The sequence below is a fragment of the Mustela putorius genome, unplaced genomic scaffold (assembly GCF_011764305.1).
Source record: "Mustela putorius furo isolate JIRA1106 unplaced genomic scaffold, ASM1176430v1.1 tig00003896_pilon_pilon_pilon, whole genome shotgun sequence".
Classification (NCBI taxonomy): Eukaryota; Metazoa; Chordata; class Mammalia; order Carnivora; family Mustelidae; genus Mustela; species Mustela putorius.
Window position 1 is genome coordinate 7,986,672 of NW_025422045.1, and position 15,761 is coordinate 8,002,432.

The 15,761-nt window shown below is 38.3% G+C and overlaps 1 protein-coding gene across 15 annotated transcripts in view; it reads right to left on the reverse strand.

Annotated features, from left to right (window-relative positions):
* The window catches only part of CSNK1G1 (casein kinase 1 gamma 1), a 192,554-nt gene that overhangs the window by 128,085 nt on the left and 48,708 nt on the right, over positions 1 to 15,761 (reverse strand). For 2 of the 15 annotated variants that reach the window (XM_045067414.1, XM_045067416.1), the window contains exon 2: positions 637 to 685. The exons of the other annotated variants lie outside the window; for them this stretch is intronic. The gene's annotated coding sequence lies outside the window, so the exon portion shown is untranslated. The remainder of the gene's footprint in view (positions 1 to 636; positions 686 to 15,761) is intronic. 15 annotated transcript variants of the gene reach the window in all.

Here is a 15,761-nt window from a genome sequence, read left to right on the forward strand (position 1 = left end):
CCCGTGTGTGTGTGTGTGTGTGTGTGTGTGTGTGTGTAGAAGAATATGTATATACACACACATCTTCTTTATCCATTCATCTGTTGATGGACATCTGAGCTCTACATATTTTGGCGACTGTGGACATTGCTGCTTATAAACAGTGGCGTGTATGTACCCTTTCAAATCACTGTTTGCATCCTTTGGATAAATAGCTAGCAGTACAACTGCTAGGTGGTAGGGTAATTCTATTTTTAACTTTTTGAGGAATTTCATACTCTTTTCCAGAACAGCTGCACCAGTCTGCACTCCCACCTATAGTGTAAGAGGGTTCCCCTTTCTCCACATCCTCACCAACATCTGTTGTTTTGTGACTTGTTAACTTTAGCCATTCTCACCGATGGTGGTTTTGATTTGTATCTGCCAAGTGATATTTACATTTTTAAAATGATTAACTTTGGGTGCTATGTGATCTCTTCAATGAAATGAACTTAGACTTACCTGCCCTGATAAAAGCCAATTATTCCTTGCCATAGGTGAGGAAACTGAAGCTCAGAGGGTTATATTCACTAACTAGGTCACAGTCAAACCGGCTGGGTTTGACTCTGCTCTCTCATCTGCCGCATGTACCAAAAAACCCTGCACTCACTTACTCACCCATTCAGCCCCACTGAATCGAAAGTACACTGGCTTCACAACTGTCCTCCTGAAACAATAAAAAAATAAAAGTGTGTGGTGTTTTTTATATGTGTCCACAATTTTTTTTTTAAACTAGGAAGCCAGCCTAATTCTTCCTCCCTTGAATAACTTAAAATTCCTTCTATTTCCCACACCGATGCTCTTCATCACTTGGAACACTATATTTATGGCCCCTTTTTGTGGCAGAATTTCTCCCTGGGATCTCATTTGCATTTTTTAATTGAAGCTTTATTGAGATATAATTTATATACCATATAACTCATCTAAAGCACATTTCTGTTTTAAAAATAATTTGGAGGGGGTGTGCCTGGGTGTCTCAGTGAGTGAAGCCTCCGCTTTCAGCTCAGGTCATGGTCTCAGGGTCCTGGGATGGAGCCCCGCATCAGGCTCTCTGCTCAGCAGGGAGCCTACTTCCTCCTCTCTCTCTGACTGCCTCTATGCCTACTTGTGAACTCTCTTGTTTCAAATTTTTTTAATTAAATAAATAAATAAACAAATAAAATAAAATTGGGGGGCGCCTGGCTGGCTCAGTTGGTGGAATATGCAACTCTTGATCTCAGGTTTGTGAGTTCAAGCCCCATGTTGGGTGTAGGGACTACTAAAAATAAAATCTTTAAAACTAATAATTAATAAATAAAACAAAATAAATTTTGAACTTGGGAGATATCAAATTTAGCCCACAATTAGTACAACTGACTTTTCTTGAGCTCAGTCACCTGGGAAATACTTAGAGCTTCCTTAGTTGGCTCATTCATTTCACCAACCTAACAGGAATGGTAAGGGACCTAGGCCTAAAGGAACTATCCTGCCATATACTGAGAAAAGGAGACTGTACCTCCTGCTTTTAGCTTCATCTCTAAATCTTGTTCATAATAAATTTGGTAAGGACTGTGAAAAGTAAAAGCAGTTATATCTATTTAAAGCGGAATTCTTGGGATGCCTAGGTGTCTCAGTCAGTTAAGCGTCCGCCTTCAGCTCAGGTCATAATCCCAGAGTGCTGGGATCAAGCTCCACATTGGGCTCCCTGCTCAGCAGGGAGTCTGCTTCTCCCTCTGCCCCTCCTCGTGCTCTCTTGCTCTCTCTCAAATAAATAAATAATATCTTAAAAAAGAAATTTGGTAAGGACTTCTTCATATAGAAGCCAACTGTGATATTGAAAGGTTTAATCAGAAAGGAGCAAAAATATGCATTTATATAAATATTTTTATAAATATTATAAATAAATTATATATAGTTTATCACTTCGCTGTTGTGGCCTCAAAATACATGTACCTAACCTTCTCTTTCCTATGACATATTAGTATGGCTTTTCAAACTTTATATGGTTCTGACAATAATGCATGGTCCTTCTGGAAAGAATAGTTACAACTGAATTACTTTCAATCTGGTTCAAAGTATATTATTCCTGAAAGGCATTCCTTGAAACCTGCAGCATAAATTAGGCATTATCTCTGTTTTCACCACCCTGATAAAAATTTTCTTCACTACTTTTGTCTTCTTACTGTTGTTATTGTTGTTAATTCATTATACTCTATTCTTTCAGTAAGGTTTAATGGGTATAAACCTATAGTTATAACATCTTCTTTCCTGGAGAACTATTTACTTTGAATGAAAGGTTTAACTATTTACTTTGAATGAATCTTCAAATTTACTGTGAAGCTGGATAAAATCTGGATTTATCCAGATTGTCATCCATTAGGACTCTGAGCTGCCTGACTTCTTGTTACTTCATAAACTTTATCACATTATATATATTATATATATACTTCTCAAATTATATATACTGTTCTCAAATTTTATGTATATATAATACTTCTCAAAACTACATATAATTTTCTTTTTTTAATATTTTATTTATTTATTTGACAGACAGAGATCACAAGTAGGCAGAGCAGCAGGCAGAGAGAGAGGGGGAAGCAGGCTCCCTGGGATCATGACCTGAGCTGAAGGCAGAGGCTTTAACCCACTAGCCACCCAGGCTCCCCTCAAATTATATATACTTTTCAAGTATTACTAAAATGTATCTAATCTCTAAGGATAAAAATGTGACATCTGATAATATTCAAAAGAAATATACCACCTTTTTTTCCCCAAATACGTTTTGAGTAAGCACTTTTAGAAAAAACTGGCGTGATTACTTGAAGAAAGCAGGACGTATTTGGATGTTAAATTATTGGAAGTTTTTCTCAAAGTTATCTTAATTTCTCATGCTAATCTTCTTTTATTTAAGTTACAGACATAAAATGTAACACCCTTCCCTAGAATGAATTAAAATCATAAAAGGATAATACTCCTAGTCTAAAAGGTTTATAATAGAACAAAACTGAATGATGGCCTAAGCACACCAAGGCTTTTTATCATTTTCAAGATGATTCCATTAAAAAGGCATGCATCAAGAAACAAACTCACTGATGCAAAGGCTGCAATGCTCAGAAGAACCAGATATCAAACATAAGGACTCATGACCATTTCAAAGGAATATGGTGGTAAAGTGAAGAGCGGGCATCCCATCTAAAGCACAGCTATGTCTCAGTCCCTGTTGACGTCTACCATGTAAGAATACAGACCCAATGCTGCCAGCACTGATTTTTCAGGAGTTGTTATTGGTCACTGAAATGTCAATAAAATCTCCCCAATTTCAGAGGCGTGTGGGGGAGCTCAGTTGATAAAGCATCTGACTTCAGTTCAGGTCATGATTTCAGGGTCCTGGGATCAAGCTCCCCACCCCCACCCCCATGGAGCTCCTGCATCCAGTCCCTTGCTCACCCCTCAGGCTCCCTGTTTAGCAGGGAGTCTGCTTGTTCCTTTCCTTCTGCCCCTCCCACCACCCCTGCTCTCTTTCAAATATATAAATAAAATCTTTAATATCTCCCTATTTTTATATGTTGGCAATTAATTTTTAAAAATTTTAAATATCCAAAACACCCATTTGCAACCTCTCGTCTAAAGCTGTTCAAGTGAAATACAGCTTTGAAAGTCTTTAGCATAAATAATCTATGTTGCCAAAAACAAGGATGGGTACTCAAAGAAGAAAAGTATCCTGTTTAAACTAAAAAGTACCTATTCACTCTAGCAAAAAAAAAAAAAAAAAAAAAAAAATCTTATGAAAAGTGGAAGTCTGACATAATGGTAACACTTTCTACCAAATAGTTCAGAATATCATGGCTAGTGCTATTAACTAGATCGATTTAATTCATTTGTTTCTTATTCAAGGGAATATTTACATTTCTTAATTTCACATCCAAATGAGAACAATTTCAGTATTATTCTCAGAAAATAAGCAGTTTTCAAAACAAAAGTTTATTCCACATTAGATAATTGTATGACATTTATACCATTTATATGATAAACAAACATATTTATATGCATTTATATGACAAACAGATGGCGTTATAAAGGGAAAAGGCTATCATATATAAAATTACAAGTCCAGGGCACCTGGGTGGTTAGATGGGTTAAAGCTTCAGCCTTCTGCTCAGGTCATGATACCAAGGTCCTGGGATTGGGCCTCATATCAGGCTCTCTGCTCAGCAGGGAGCCTGTTTCCCTTCCTCTCTCTCCACCTGCCTCTTTGCATGCTTGTGATCTCTGTCTGTCAAATAAATAAATAAAATCTTAAAAAAAAAAAATTACAAGTCCATGGGCTGATGATGAATGTAGCTGTTTCTGATACTGAGATGGGTTATAGCCACAGACATTGCAAATTTCATTTAAAATCATCTAGTCAAAGACAACACTAATATTGGTAACGTTTTCTTATTAGGAAATGATCATATCATTAAACTTTCCTTGAGCAAGCAAGGCAGCCAAAAGAGGGGAAGGAGGGGACTGGAGTGGTTTTTGTTGTTGTTGTTGTTGTTTAAGATTTTATTTATTTATTTGACAGAGAGAGAGAGAGAGAGAGAGAGAGATCACAATTAGACAGAGAGGCAGGGGGTCGGGGGGTGGCAGGAAGCAGGCCCTCGCTGAGCAAAGAGTCAGATGCGGGGCTCAATCCCAGGACCCTGAGCCGAAGGCAGAGGCTTAACCCACTGAGCCACCCATTTACTCCATGGGAGACTGGAGTTTTAACAGCTATATACAGAAAGCCTGAATTCGCTTCCTGTATTTCCCATTAACTTATTGATAAGCCACACAAGGCAGTAATAAATCTCACCTCTAATTAGATCTTATGTAACATTTCATTGTATTTGTATACTTAATTACCCTAAATAGTAACTATCTTCTACCTTCTGAAATCCTTATTCTAGAACATGTTTTACTTCTCTCATGGAGCATAAAGGATTATAACAGGAGTGTTCCCATATTCAGCTTTCTCTTTCTCAGTTTCATGTATGAACTAGGTACAATGGAATCTGATTCTTTCTCCTAAAGGCGCTGAGCTACTTTTCATCTTAGGTACTTACCATACTCTTACTTGGTACCTGGAAACAAAGGTTTAAAACTCAGTTAACTCTAAAGTTTAAGTTAGGGCTGCACTTTAATCAGTATGAAAGGCATTACACTACTATCTTCTGCTTGCTTTTATCATGAATAAGTCTTCATTTTGCACTGTATTTACTGGGAACTGCAAGGGCTGCTGTTGAAAATCTGACAGCATTATAAATACAAATACTACTCTATTTTTATCTAACTCTTGTCCAGTTACAAACACTATTTCTTAATCAATGGCTAAACACATAGGCAACTTCACCCATCTAATTAGAATGTTTAAAGTTATATTTATCCCCCTCTTCAAAGGGCCATTATCTGTTTATTCTCTCATTTTAGAGCTTACATGATAGTGCAAAAGGAATAGTTTCTTTCTATACTTTTTTTTTTTAAAGGATTGTATTTATTTATTTGACAGAGAGAGGGAGGGTTGGAGAGAGCGAGAGAGCGTGAGTGGGGGGGTGCAGAGGGAGAAGCAGACTCCCCACTGAGCAGGGAGCCCCAATATGGGGCTCAATCTCAGGACCCCAGGATCACGACCTGATGCTTAACTGACTTGAGCCACCCAGGTGCCACTTTCTATATTCTTAATACAAAGCCACTCTATCTCAGATTTTATTAATCTCTGCATATACTTTACAGGACATAATGAAAAACCTAGGGATAGTTCACATCTGTCACACTGTAGAACAGGGACAACTATACTATCCAAAATTTATTGGGCTTTTATGTGCCAGACACTTTTTAAGTGATTTAAATATATTAATTCATTAAATTTTTCTACAATCCTATGAAACAGTAATATTTTTACCACCATCCTCATTTCACAGATGAGGAAACCAAGTAAAGTACCTAAGATTCATAAACCTAGTAAGAAATGGAGCCAGCACACTTGGCAGCCTGACTCAAGAATTCTTTATAAACACTATACTGATTACCAAAACTTACATGAAGTATATGATTGCCTTAAGACGGCATATTCTTGTAACCTGAGATTAAAATGAACCCCACCCAACTTCTTCAGTGATTAAGATTCATCACTAACTGGGGACACCTATGTAGCTCAGTTGGTTAAGGGTCTGCCTTTGGCTCAGGTCATGGTCCCAGGGTCCTGTGATCAAGCCCCACGATGGGCTCTCTGCTCAGCGGGGAGCCTACTTCTCCCTCTCCCTCTGCTGCTCCCCCTGCTTGTGTTCTCTCACTGTCAAAGAGATAAATAAAATCTTTAAAAAAAAAAAAAGAGGGGGGGGCACCTGGGTGGCTCAGTTGGTTGGACGACTGCCTTCAGCTCAGGTCATGATCCTGGAGTCCTGGGATCGAGTCCCGCATAGGGCTCCCAGCTCCATGGGGAGTCTGCTTCTCCCTCTGACCTTCTCCTCGCTCATGCTCTCTCTCACTGTCTTTCTCTCAAATAAATAAATAAAATCTTTAAAAAAAAAAAAAAAGGTTCATCACTGACTGGCACAACAGATACAAAAGATTATCACAAGAAAATGTATTCTTTTAGGAAATATGAGTACATCTTCACGTATATTCAAGTTTTCTCAAGAAGATGCTACTGGCCTTGGGACGCCTGGGTGGCTCAGTGGGTTAAGCCACTGCCTTCAGCTCAGATCATGATCCCCGGATCCTGGGATCGAGTCCCATGTGGGGTTCCTTGCTCAGCAGGGAGCCTCCTTCTCTCTCTGCCTCTGCCTGCTTGTACTTTCCCTCCCTCCCTCTCTCTGTCTCTGACAAATAAATAAATACATAAAATCTTTAAAAAAGAAAAAAAAAGAAGATGCTACTGGCCTAATGTGTAAGGTACAATTTATTATTATACAGTCCAATGCTCTATAACATGTTAGGTAGGGCACATTTTGAATTTATAAAAGTATCTTAACCATAAGAACTTGATTAATACAAAATTTAGTACAGAATACTTTTTGTCCTTTCAGTTTTTGTGATATCTGGAACAATTGATACTTTTTCCTATGATCTTTCTCTATAACTAAGCTACAGTAAAAGAAAAGTATTTATTTTAAGGAGAATGGAAAAGCATGAGTTCAAGTGGTCTTTCAATGATATTTTACCTTCACTGGGATATGGCTATAGTTACATTATATAACTCAGATGCAGCATAGCAAGCTTCTATTTGAATTCTACAAATATACATGACCAGCAATAAACTTCCCCTTTCATTATTTTCAGTAAAGCTAACTGAATTTCATTGATTAGCAGAGGTCAGTGTGAGGAGTTAAGACTAAGAGACAATTCACAATCTTGACAACTATTAGTACTAAATAATTCTCATATTATAATGGATTATCTCAGAGCAAGAAAAACTATAGTACTAGAATCATAAAAGACTTTATCTAACCATTTCTATGAAAAATTAATTAAAGTTGGAAGAATTAGGGACACCTAGATGGCTCAGTCGGTTAAGGGTTAAGTGTCAGCCTTTTGCTCAGGTTGCTCTTTCTCTCTCTCTCCCTCCCTCCTGCATGCACTCTTTCTCTCAAATAAATAAAATTTTAAAAAATAAATAAAATTAGGAAAAATTAGATTCATGACTACCCTAAGATTTGAAAGAGAGTGTGCATGTGCATGAATACACACACACACACACACACAGACACAAATTGGGGAGGGACAGAGGAGAGAGGGAGAGAGAAATCCTAAAAGCAGACTCCCCGCTGAGCACAGAGCCCAACTTGGGGCTGGATTCCAGGACCCTGAAGTCATGACCTAGGCTGAAATCAAGAGTCAGAAGCTCAACCAATTAAGCCATCCAGGCAGGCACCCCTTGAATACTTTTTTTTTCTTTTTAAAGATTTTATCCATTTATTTGACACAAAGAGAGAGAGATCACAAGTAGGCAGAGAGGTGGGGGAAGCAGGCGCCCCGCCGAGCAGAGAGCTCGATGTGGGGCTAGATCCCTGGACCCTGAGATCATGACCTGAGCCAAAGGCAGAGGCTTAACCCACTGAGCCATCCAGGCGCCCCCTTTGAATTCTTTAAATAAAGCTTTCTGAAACTTCAAAATTTCAACTACCTTTCACTACCACAAACTTTAGGGTTTATTTCACAGTTCTGAATTTTTCTAGTATTAAGAATATCTGGGGGCACCTGGCTGGCTCAGTGGGTTAAGCCGTTGCCATCGGCTCGGGTCGTGATCTCAGGGTCCTGGGATCGAGCCCCACATCGGGCTGTCTGCTTAGCAGGGAGCCTGCTTCCCCCCCCCTCTCTCTGCCTACTTGTGATCTCTCTCTCTGTCAAATAAATAAATAAGATCTTAAAAAAAAAAAAGAATATCTGTTGAGTGCCTGTTGCAGACTAGGTACCATATGAGACACTTCACATGGGTTATCTGACCCACGGGAGAAGTAAAGTTTAAAGACATTAAGTAATTTGCCAAATATTACCACAGCTAAGAAATGGCAGAAAGATAACTCAAATTCAGACATGCCTAATTCCAAAACTGTTTCCCATCATGTTATGTGCCATCCTATCACATCACACTTTACCTCATTCAACATGAATAAAAACATCTGTACCTTAGTTTTCAGTTAGTTTTACTGTTCCTTTCTAAAGATTTATTCATTTTAGGGGGCGGGGGGAGGCAGAGGGAGAGGGAGTCCCAGGCAGACTCTGCAGTGAGCATGGAGTCTGATGGGGGCTCAATCCCAAGACCTTGAGATCAGATCTGAGCCAAAGCCAATGGTAGGATGCTCAGCTGAGTGCACCACCCAGGTGCCCCAGTTTTCCTGGGTTTTAAGCTACAGTTTATAAAAATATTACATAAATACTTAATGTCATAAGAAAATTGTACTTTTTAAAGCTATGTAAAAATTGGGATGCCTGGGTGGCTCACTCAGTTGAGCCACCAGCTCTTGATTCTGACTCAGGTCATGAGATCCAGCCCTCTGTAGGAATCTGAGCTCAGCAGAGAGTCTGCTTTGGGATTCTCTCCCTCTGACCCTTCTCCCCGACTCTCTCTCTAAAATAAATAAATCTTTTAAAAAACAAAGTTATGTAAACATTATCAACCAATGACTATTGACTTACAGCAAAAGCAGTTCTTCTGATAAACATCATTTATACTGATAATATAAACATAATATAAACATAATTTATACTGATTTATCAGCTTTTCAGATTTCCTATTACAGGACTGGGAAATTCATCCTTATCTTCAGAGATTATACACTCTCTGTATATTTATTTACACTCTCTGTATATTATTACACTCTCTGTATATTATACACTCTCTGTATATGTATTTAAACATGAGCTAAACTACCTGGGAATAAAGAAATTCTAGCGTGTACATCTCAGGAGTAAAACACAGGAGTACTATTTTCTAAGACCATCCCATTCAAGGACCTAGAAAGAGGCAGTTTTAATTTAAAACTAAGGCAATTATACCAACAAAGCATGAACTACAGAAATCTTTTATCTATGTTAACAGATAATAGTATTAAAATTATCCTTACCGAAAAGTTCACTCCTAGAATTACCTGTTTTTCTCTAATTTAGGGTAAGATCACACTATTATTTTCATCACCGGTTTCCCTTATGATATTTCCAGAAGACTTAATATAAAGATTCAGATTATTGGCTTATTTTTATACTACAATAATTACTTTGTTAAAACAATCTACATGGGGCACCTGGGTGGCTCAGTGGGTTAAGCCGCTGCCTTCGGCTCAGGTCATGATCTCAGGGTCCTGGGATCGAGCCCCACATCGGGCTCTCTGCTCAGCAGGGAGCCTGCTTCCTCCTCTCTCTCTGCCTGCCTCTCTGCCTACTTGTGATCTCTGTCTGTCAAATAAATAAATAAACCTTTAAAAAAAAAAACAATCTACAAAGAAAATGAATATTTGTTTCAATACTCAGAACACATCCTGTGTGAGAACAGTAAACCAACACAGACTAATAGAAAAAAATATATATCTTTCAGTAATGTGGTGAAAACGTTTTCTTTTCTACCACACTATAAAATCTTTTTTAAGCTAAGTTATGCTAAAAAAAACTCAAAAACACAGTAACTGTCATTGAGCAGATGGTTTTTCTTCTCTCCTGAAGGAAAAATAAATAATAAATCTGTCACGATGAAGCCAGTATTGAAAAGCCGCAAACACCTCCCACTGGCATACAGAGTGACAAAGATCCTGAATCATCATTTTTATTACAATTTTTAAAAAAAAAAATTTAAATAAGTCTTTGATAACGGCAATGTGGTAATACAGGAACAGTCAGCATAACACGTTACAGGACACCAAGAAGCAGCCTTGATGACAACCCAAATAGTTATTGGATTGATTTTTCCATTGACTGCCTCATCCCTATCTAACTACCAAAGAACTACTGTGTTTCTTTCATTAATATTTCCTTTTGATTGAGGATTTGGATTTTTAAGCTTTAATGTAACTTTTCACCTAATTACTACTTTTTAAAAAACACCCTATCACAAGCTTAATAGTAGAGTCCCTGCAATATTGACAGGAAAAATCAGAATTTCAAATTTTTTTTGTTGATCAAGGAAATACTAGATTGTTATACAAACATCTGATTTGAGTTCCCCCAGTAGAGAGTCAACTTACTCCTGCTGTTTCCTGTCTTGTTTTAGTTACTTCATTCAAAAGCTTAAGGATAAGAACAAAATAAAGCCTACTTAAAACCTGCCTGTAAGCTTCTTCAATGTAGAAGCAAATCTTTGTTTTCACTGTACTTCCAGTGCCAACACTAGGCTTAAGACAAAATAGTTGCTCAATAAATTTATGAGGCACAAATGAGTGATATTATCCTTAATTATACATCTATTTATCACTATGATATAGACTGTGGCTATCATTACCTGTCTGCTTACTAAACTGTGGAGCTCTATGGAACCAGGTACTGCTGTCTTAGCTGCCTACAGTGTCAAGCAGCTTCTGCTGTACAAAATACAGCAGAGTAAATATATGTTTAACTAAGTGACTGTTTTTAATGAATTGAAATTTACTTGACAGGTACCCTTAATTTACTAAATCCTAGCCCTGCATTTCACTTATTCTAATTACAAAAAAATTAAGAAACAGCAAAACCACAATATATACAAAATCTATAATCCATCCTCTACACACTTTCTTTTTTCTTTCTTGTTTTAAAGCCAGAAGGTCTACTATAATTAGTACAAATTCGACATGCACTCAATACTTACATGTCACTAAATATGCTCAGAATTCCTACAGAGTAAAAGATTTATAATATTCACCATTTCCATCATCAGAGGAAGATCCCATTCTATTCCCTATAATATCAGGGATATCAGCAGTATATTTTTAAATGATTAAAAAAAAAATCATCAGGGGTTCCTGGGTGGCTCAGTCGGTTAAGCTACTGCCTTCGGCTCAGGTAATGATCTCACAGTCCTGGAATCAGGCTCCCTGCTCGTGGGGAGCATGCTTCCCCCTCTTCCTCTGCCCCCCTCCCTGCTTGTGCTCTCTCTCTTAAATGAATAAATAAAAATCTTAAAAAGAAAAGCAAATTAGTTCTTCCAAATTACTATAAGCCTCTTCCACACAAAACCCCTTTTCTTCTTTATGATGTCCCACAATAACTTATGCATAGTAATTGTTCAAAATAAAGCAAGTTTTAGAAAATTTTGAAGTTCTTTGTAATCTTCAATTAAACTGAATTTAATCATGTTGCCTAAATCCAGGCATCCTAGGATGTTTATTTTAATGAATTGAATTTTTAAAAGTCTGTGTTGTAAGAGCTTTAAAAGAAATAAAAGAAATTATAAGAACACTAAGAGCTTCATAATTTACACAATGTAGATATTCAAATAGCTAAAAAAATAAATCAATAATTGGGTTAATTCCCTCCTTTTAGTCCCTTCTCCCATCACAAAGCAGGTCATCCCCATAACACAGAAAAGAAAAACAAAAATTAGTTTGATAATTTATTTCCCAAGGGAAAACGGCTAGTGAAAAGTAAAATTCCGGGGCGCCTGGGTGGCTCAGTGGGTTAAAGCCTCTGCCTTCGGCTCAGGTCATGATTCCAGGGTCCTGGGATCGAGTCCCACATCAGGCTGTCTGCTACGCGGGGAACCTGCTTCCTCTTCTCTCTCTCTCTGCCTGCCTCTCTGCCTACTTGTGATCTCTGTCTGTCAAATAAATAAATAAAATCTTTTAAAAAAGAGAAAAAGAAAAGTAAAATTCCAGAGCTGGTTTGAATTTGTGATCTATGCCACTCTCAGTTTGAACATCTTTTTTCTGACTATTGGGTAATTAATTAAAATAACTATGTCCCTCACTCAGTTACTAGTAAATTAAATCAAGAAGAGTGCTTATAGGGGCTCCAGGGTGGCCCAGTTGGTTAAGCGACTGCCTTCCGCTCAGGTCATGATCCTGGAGTTCCAGGATCGAGTGAGTCCTGCATCAGGCTCTGTGGGAGTCTGCTTCTCCCTTCTCATGCTCTCTCTCTCTCTCTCACTCAAATAAATAAAATCTTAAAAAAAAATAGAATAGCACTTAAAATGTACATAGAGGGAATACAGTCAATAATATTGCAATAACTTTGCATGGTACAGATGGTAACTAGTCTTACTGTGGGGATCACTTCATAATGTATAAAAATATCAAATCACTATGATGTATATCTGAAACTAATAATATATTGTATATCAATCATATTTCAATTAAAAAATAAGAATGTTTAGGGGCGCTGGGATGGCATAGTCAGTTAAGTGTCAGACTCAGAGTTGTGAGATCCAACCCTATGTCAGGGTTTGTGCTCAGTGGGGAGTCTGCTTGAGAGTCTCTCTCCCTTTCCCTCTGCCCTTCCCACTCATTCTGTCTAACAATCTTCAAGAAAACAAAACAATGCTTACAAGTCACAATTGTAACTTAAAACTTCTTGTTACATTCATGGTTTAAAATAGGCAAAATTATTAATAAGTTTTATTGACATAAATACTGCTTTGACTTCTACGCTTTTGAGGGCAAGAGCTAATGCTCTTCAGTTCTTCCTTTACAAAAATTTTCACAAGGAATTATACTGCGTAGTTTTTTCTGGGTTTTAGGAAAAGATTGCTCAAATCCTCCTTATGGCCAGTGTCAAAGTGAATGAAGAAGCTGGTTAAGATATGTGTTGCAGTCTGTACTTAGAACAAAAAGAATTAGATGCAGATGGTACTTGAACAGGAAGGCTGGTTCAATGGTGATACAAGCCACCATGTTTTCCTCCTTAGTTCTGTACCTTTAACTAGACAGCCATAAATATCTTTAGAAGATAACAGACAAAAGAGATTAAAATTTTCTCTTCAGTTTTAGTTGAAAGACTTTCAGAATGGTTAGTAAATAGGAAAAATACTACAGAAACAGAACGACCACAACTATCCTCTTCTTTTCTGAGTATGAAAAAAGTGTTTAAAGAAGGTTAAAGCTACACAATCTTGGACTTAAAAAGATATTTCTATATAAAACTCTATCGAATAGCTGACCATTACATACTGCCTGTAGTGCATATACTTTGGTACATTTAAAAAATTTCAAGATAAAAATAATAAAGATGCATCAAACTAGAAACCATCTACCCAAATGAAAATATAACTTTTATTTATTTATTATTATTTTTTAAAGATTTTATTTATTTATTTGGGAGATCACAAGTAGGCAGAGAGGCAGGCAGAGAGAGACGCATGCTCCCTGCTGATTGGAGAGCCTGATGCAGGGCTCGATTCCAGGACTCTGGGATAATGATCTGAGCCGAAAGCAGAGGCTTTAACCCACTGAGCCACCCAGGCGCCCCTTGAATTTTTTTTAATAATAGTCAAACTAGGGGCTCCTGGGTGGCTCAGTCAGTTGGGTGTCTGCCATCGGCTCAGGACATGGTCCCAGGGTCCTGGGATCGAGTCCCACATCAGGCTCCCTGCTCAGTGGGGAGCCTGCTTCTCCTTCTGCCCCTTACCCTGCTCATGCTCTCTCTCTCTCCTGCTTCCAAATTTAAAAAAAAAAAAAAAAATCTTAAAAAAAAAAAAGTCATTCGGGGCGCCTGGGTGGCTCAGTGGGTTAAGCCGCTGCCTTCGGCTCAGGTCATGATCCCAGGGTCCTGGGATCGAGTCCCACATCGGGCTCTCTATTCAGCGGGGAGCCTGCTTCCCTCTCTCTCTCTCTCTGCCTGCCTCTCTGTCTACTTGTGATCTCTCTCTGTAAAATAAATAAATAAAATCTTAAAAAGTCATTCTAATGAGTATGAAGTGATATCTCTTTCTAGTTCTGACTTGTATTTCCCTAAAGACTAACAATTTTGAGTATCTTTTCAAGTGTTTACAAGTGTTTATTTGTATATCTTCACTGGAGAAATATCTACCTAAGTTCTATACCCTTTTTTTTTTAAGATTTTTTTTTTTGACAGTGAGAGAGAGAGAGATTGCAAATGGGGAGTATTAGAGGGAGAGAGAAGCAGGCTCCCCATGGAGCAGGGAGCCTGATGTGGGGCTCGATCCCAGGATCCTAGGATCATTACCTGAGCTGAAGGCAGATGCTTAACTGAGCCACCCAGGTGGCTTGAACTGTGAACCCAGGTGCCATTCTTGAACTGTTTTTTGTTGTCATTGAGTTTTAGGCATCATGTAAACATTCTGTTATTAATCCCTTAGCAGAAAATACTTGCAAGTATGTTTTCCATTTTGTAGTTCATTTTTTCACTTTCTTGATAGTATCCACGACACACAAAGCCCTAAATCTATAAGTTGCTTTGAAGGCTAACTAACCTTTATCTCCACTTTGCACTTGCACTGCTATTAAAATCAGACCTGTTGGGGCACCTGGGTGGCTTAGTGTGTTAAGACTCTGCCTTCAGCTCAAGTCATGATCCCAGGGTCCTGGGATCGAGTCCCGCATCGGGCTCTCTGCTCAGCAGGGAGCCTGCTTTCTTCTCTCTCTCTACCTGCCTCTCTGCCTACTTGTGATCTCTCTGTGTCAAATAAATAAATAAATTCTTTAAAAAAATTTTTTTTAATTAAAAAAAAATCAGACCTGATAATTCAGATTAAGCCTTCAGGTAGATCTAAAACATAAAGCTGAATGAAGACTAAAAGGCTGAAATATCAATAGCAGATGATCATTTTCTGTCAGAAAAATTCTGATATCGTTTCTTAGTTTTAAAAGAACAGGATGAAGGGGGGCGCCTGGGTGGCTCAGTGGGTTAAAGCCTCTGCCTTCAGCTCAGGTCATGATTCCAGGGTCCTGGGATCAAGCCCCGCATCGGGCTCTCTGCTCAGCAGGGAGCCTGCTTCCCTTCCTCTCTCCTCTGCCTGTCTCTCTGCCTACTTGTGATCCCTGTCAAATAAATAAATAAAACCTTAAAAATAAAAAAAAAAAAACAACAGGATGAGGGGTGCCCTCAGTGGTTAAACTAATCTCTTATTTCAGCTCAGGTCATGACCTCAGAGTTGTGAGATTGACCCCTGCACTGGGCTCTGCACTCAGCAGGATGTCTGCTTGAGAGTCTCTCTCTCCCTCTCCCTCTGCTCCTCCCCCCACTCACACCTGTGCTCTCTCTCTCTCAAATAAGTAAATCTTTAAAAAAAGAGAGAGAGAGAGAGAAAAGAACTGGATGAATTGGGGAGCCTGGTTGGCTCAGTCTATTGGGCCTCTCTGCCCTTTGATTTTAGCTCAGGT